Source organism: Mobula birostris, chromosome 32, assembly GCF_030028105.1.
Source record: "Mobula birostris isolate sMobBir1 chromosome 32, sMobBir1.hap1, whole genome shotgun sequence".
Classification (NCBI taxonomy): domain Eukaryota; kingdom Metazoa; phylum Chordata; class Chondrichthyes; order Myliobatiformes; family Myliobatidae; genus Mobula; species Mobula birostris.
Window position 1 is genome coordinate 19356793 of NC_092401.1, and position 6000 is coordinate 19362792.

Below are 6000 nucleotides of genomic sequence, written 5' to 3' on the forward strand. Positions count from 1 at the left end.
AGCACTAAAATCCCTTGTATTATGCAAGACATTTTCATGCCCAAGCTGCAGAAGCCAGGGGATGTTTATTCCTCTGTCAGTTTAGAGCTTTGAAATGCACTATTTACCATAGATCTAGTTGACCACAGTGAAAGGATTAAGCTGAAAATCATATTTTCTTGTCACATCTGAAAGTTCCCAGAGTGAGCAGAGTGACTCCCTCTCATCCCTGACTTCTTGAAGAAGACATATTGGGGTAGAGCTTTGTATTTAATTGGCGGAGTTATCCTTTATTTATGAAGGGAGATGCAAGCAGGCGAGTTTTTAATGAGATGTTCCATTTTATGCGCTTCTGCACACCACAGAGCAGTCAGTCTGATTACTGTGGAGTGCTGAGGCACATCGACACCATCTAGTCAGTATTGAGGGGGAAGAGGAAGAACTGGATGAATGGAATGAAGACGTTATTATACTGACACCTCCTGTTGTTACTGAAATCTATTGCAATAAATTGTTATCACGCTTGTCCCTCCAAATGCAGCCTTTTCTTCTGCGTATTTGATTCTAAATGTTAATAATGCCATCTAAAGTTAATATGTGAGGAGTGTTTGATGGCTCTGTGCCTGTACTCATTGGAGTTTAGAAGAATGATGGAGTATCTCATTGAATATCGAAAGGACTAGATAGAGTGGACGTGGAGCGTGTGTATCCTATAGTGGGGGAGTCTAGGACCAAAGGCCCCAGCCTCTCGAAGGATGTTCCTTTAGAACAGAGATGAGGTTGAATACCTTCAGCCAAAGGGTGGCAAATCATTGCCACAGATGGTTGTGGAGGCCAGGTCATTAGGTACATTTAAAGTGGAGGTTGATGTGTTCTTGATTTGTAAGGGCATCAAAGGTTATGGGGGGAAGGCAGGAGAATGCGTTGAGAGACATAATAAATCAGCCACGGTGGTGCAGGCCCAAGAGGCTGAATGGCCTCATTCTGCTCCTATATCTTATGGTCTAAATAACTAAAAACAATTCCTTCAGCATTAGTCCTGTTCCTTAGGGACTAGAGAATAGAGCCTAATATCGTACTGTTTGAATGTGTTCATCAATTTTACCATAAAAGTGGTAAATAACTGAATCATAAGACTGTAAAACCAAAAGACAATGGAGCAGAATTAGGCCATTTGGCCAACTGAGTGTACTTCAGTATCCCATCAGATCTGATTTATTATCCCTCTCAATCCCATTCCCCCACCTTCTCCACATAACCTTTGAACTTTTACTACTCAAAAGCCTATCAAACTCAGCCTTTAATATACCCAGTGGTTTGGCCTCCACAGCTATCTGTGGCAATGAAGTCCACAGATTCCACCCTCTGGATAAAGGAGTTACTCATCATCTCTGTTTTAAAGGGACACCCTTCTATTCCGAGGCTGTCCCCTTTGGTACTAGACTCTCCTGCTAATGGAAACATTCCCTCCAAGTCTATTTTATCCAGATCTTTCAATATTCAATAGATTTCAATCAGATCTCCCCTCCATCCTTCTAAACTCCAATCAGTATAAGCACAGAACCATCAAATGCTCCTCATACATTAACTGCTTCATTCCTGGGATCATTCTTGTGAACCTTCTCTGGACCTTCTCCAGTGCCAGCACATTCTTTCTTAGGTAAGGGACCTAAAACTGTACACAATATTCCAAATTCTGCATCGTTCAATAAAGAGCAGGTGAGGTCAGGTGTATGACTGTAATGAAGAATCAATTGTACAGTGCACCAAGTCAATTTACTCAGTAAGGAGGGTCTCTTATGAAGGGTCTTCATTCATTGTCATCAGAGCATTCTAGGATCAATACCAGGGGTCGATTGGAAGTCTAGACACCTGCAGAAGCCTGGGTCTGCAAGTCTGCTGAGAAAGTTGAAGCCAATGTCTATGAATCCATGTCTACTGGAGGCTAGAAATGGCCTTTCCTAGTTAGAGGACCATGGATGTGCATGGGGGCATGGCTGTGTGAGAGGGACTGGGCTTGTTTTGCTGTTTTGTTGCTTGTTGTGTTCTGTCGAACATTGTGGGAATGCTCCGTTGGCACTGGAATGAGTGGTGACACTTTTCGGCTGCTCCTATCACATTGTTGGTTCATGTTGCTTGTGCAAATGATGCAAATGATGCACTTCACTGTATGATTCAATATACTGTACATGAGATATATAAAACAAAACTGAATCTGAATATGACTGAAGACTCGGGGCAAAGAATGGAGGCAAGAAGAAAATACTGTAAGCTCTCCCAATCACACCAGGGCAATTTCTCCAGACAAATGCAGTGAGTGAAGTAGAGTTTCATATAAAATTTATTCATATAATCTGACTGGTAAACTATGCCCAGTCTGGCATGGGCTCGTTACTACCTTCCATCCAGTCCATCTTCACAGTGCATTGCGCCAGAAAGCCTAACAGTATCATCAAAGATGCCTTCTGCCCTGTTCATTCCCTTTTCTCTCTTCTGCCCTCTGAAAGAAGATCCAGGAGCTCAAAATTCCAAAAGACCCGACTTCTGGAAAGTAGGGGACAAGCTCTCCTCTACAATCACTCTGAGTACCGGTGCCCCACAAGGCTGTGTACTCAGCCCCCTGCTGTACTCACTGTACACGCATGATTATGTAGCCAAGTTTCCATCAAACTCAATATATAAGTTTGCTGATGACACAACAATTGTAGGCCGTATCTCGGGTAATGATGAGTTTGAGTACAGAGAGGAAATTAAGAACTTGATGTCATGCTGTGAAGACAATAACCTATCCCTCAACGTGAGCAAGATGAAGGAATTGGTTGTTGACTTCAGAAGGAGTAGTGGACCGCACGACCCAATTTACATCAGTGGTCTGCAAGTGGAATAGGTCAAAAGCTTTAAGTTCCTCGGGGTCAATATCACAAATGACTTGACTTGGTCCAACCAAGCAGAGTTCACTGCCAAGAAGGCCCACCAGCGCCTTTACTTCCTGAGAAAACTAAAGAAATTTGGCCTGACCCCTAAAACCATCACTAATTTTTTATAGATGCACCGTAGGAAGCATTCTTCTAGGGTGCATCACAACCTGGTATGGAAGTTGTCCTGTCCAAGTCTGGAAGAAGCTGCAGAAGATCATGAACACGGCACAGCACGTCACACAAACCAATCTTCCGTCCGTGGACTCACATTACACCGCACGCTGTCAGAGCAGTGCTGCCGGTATAATCAAGGACATGACCCACCCAGCCAACACACTTTTCATCCCTCTTCCCTCCGGGAGAAGGCTCAGGGGCTTGAAGACTCGTACGGCCAGATTTGGGAACAGCTTCTTTCCAACTGTGATAAGACTGCTGAACGGATTCTGACCCAGATGTGGGCTGTACCCTCCAAATATCCGGACCTGCCTCTCGGTTTTTTTGCACTACCTTACTTTCCATTTTTATATTTTCTACTTATGATGTATAATTTAAATTTTGAATATTTACCATCGATTTGTAATCCAGGGAGCGGGAAGCGCAGAATCAAATATTGCTGTGATGATTACGTTCTAGTATCAATTATTTGGCGACAATAAAGTATAAAGTAAAGTAAAAGCAGTATCTTCCCCACTGCCGTCAGACTTCTGATCCAGTTCCCTCTTCCACATCCTCTTTCCATATTTTCAAACCCTTAATGCAACCTCTTCTGCAATTATCACTTTGGCATCAACCCGAGATATAAAAACGTCACTCTAACTGAAGCAACTGTGGCGCACTGCCTTGCTCCATTCTGGTGTTTTTGTGGTCATCGCTGTATTTATTGTCTTTAGTATTAGTGTGTATCTGAGAATCAGAGAATCATAAAGAAGGCAAACAGGCCACTTGGCCCAATATGTCCAGACCAAACAGTTGTAATCCTTCTGTATTGCTCCTTCTTGGGGCAGCAAGGTAGCGTGGCAATTAGCATAACGCTACTATAGCACCAGTGATGCAGGTTCAGTTCCCGCCGCTTCCTGTGCATTCTCCTCATGACCGTGAGACTTTCCTCTGAGTGCTCTAGTTTCCTCCAAACTCCTACAAGTCAGTAGGTCGATTGGTCACATGGGTGTAATAAGGTGGTGTGAGCTTGCCGGGCCAGTAGGGCCTGTTACCATGCTTCATTTCTAAATAAAATGCAGATTTTCTCTTGTTTGTGAAAATAAAAAATAATCCCACCTCCCAGCCATATCCCAACGTCGTTTTAAGACATTTAAAAAATCCATCGATACTCAAAATCAGTGGATCCCAGACTGCAGAATCGGGCAGTGATTGCAGTTCCCCTTTAAGAAAACGGAAGCATGGAAGACGAGGCAGTCTATAGCTATTTCTGAAACATAGATCCCCACTGCCAACCATCCTGCTGGCGAATGTATAGTCTCTGGAAAATAAAATTGAAGATCTCAGCGTAAGATTGCAGTACCAGAGGGATATCAAGGATTCTATCTGCTGAGGAAGTTTTCCACTATCATGCTGGCAGTGGTGTACATTCCAGCTTAGGCCAACATTGGGCAGGATCTGGAGGAGTTGAGCCCCATGACCAGCAGCTTCTCTGAATGCCTTCCCTATTATGGCAGGGGATTTCAACCAGGCCAGTTTGAAGATGTCTCTGAACAACTATCACCAACATCTCACCAGTGGAACCAGAGGAGCCAACACACTTGACCACTGTTACACCAGCATCAAGAACACTCAGCATGTCCTCCCACACCCACACTTCGGAAAGTCCATCATCTGTCTGTATTTCTATTCCCAGTGCATAGGCAGAGACTAAAGACTGGAGCACCAGTGGTGAGGGCCAAGAAGGTATGGTCAAAGGGAGCGAGGAGTGCTTACAGGACTATTTGAGTGGGTGGACTGGACAATATTAAGGGATTCATCTTTGAATCTGAATGAACATGCCATCAACTTCATCAAGATTTGAATGGATGTGTGTGCACCTTCAAGAACATCCTGGACATATCGAAACCAAAAGCCGTGGATGAACCAAGAAATTCGTAGTCTGCTGAAGGCTAGATCTGTAGCACTCAAGGCCGGTGATGCAGAACTATACAAGAAGTCCAGGTACGATCAACAGAAGGTTATTTTCCGAGTGAGAAACAATTCCAACTGAAGCTAGAAATGGAATAGGATGAACATCAGCAATGGCAGAGTTTGCAGGCCATTACTTCCTACAAGCGAAACCTAATATCATGAATGGCTGTGATGTTTCACTCCCAGATGGGCTCAATGCCTTTTATGCAGGCTTTGAAGGAGAGAATAAAACTACTCTTGCATGAATCCCTGCACCATCTCTGACCACTGCCTCAGTGGTCAACGTTGGAACATCTTTCAGGAGGCTGAACTCTCACAGGGCGTCACGCCCCGATGGTGTACCTGGTAGGGCATTGAAATCCTGTACCAATCAGCTGGTGGGAGTGTTCAAGGACATCCTAAATCTCTCACTGTTGCAGTGAAAAGTTCCCATATGATTCAAAAGGGTGACAATTATACCGGCGTTCAAGAAGAGCAGGGCAGGCCACCTCCATGATTACCACCCAGTTGCACTCATGCGCAATGCAATGGAATGGTTTGAGACATTGCTCATGGTCGGAATCAACTCCTACCAAAGCAAGAAGCTGGACCTGCTGCAATTTGCCTATCGTCACGATAGGTCTACAGCATATGCAATCTCACTGGTGTTCCACTTGGCCTTGGATCACCGGGACAACAGCAATACCTACTTCAGGCTGCTGTTTATTGATTACAGCTCAGCAGTCAACTCAATCATATTCTCAGTTCTAATCTACAAGCTCTAAAACCTGGGCTTCTATATCCACCTCTGCAACTGGATCCTTGCCTTCCTCATCAGGCGACTACAGCCTGTGTGGATCAGAAATAACGTCTCCTCCTCGCTGACAATCAGCACTGACGCAACTCAAGGATGCGTGCTTAACCGACTGCTCTACTCTCTCCAATTCAGTGGCTAGTTTTCGGCTCAAATGCCATCTAAGTTAGCCGATGGCAC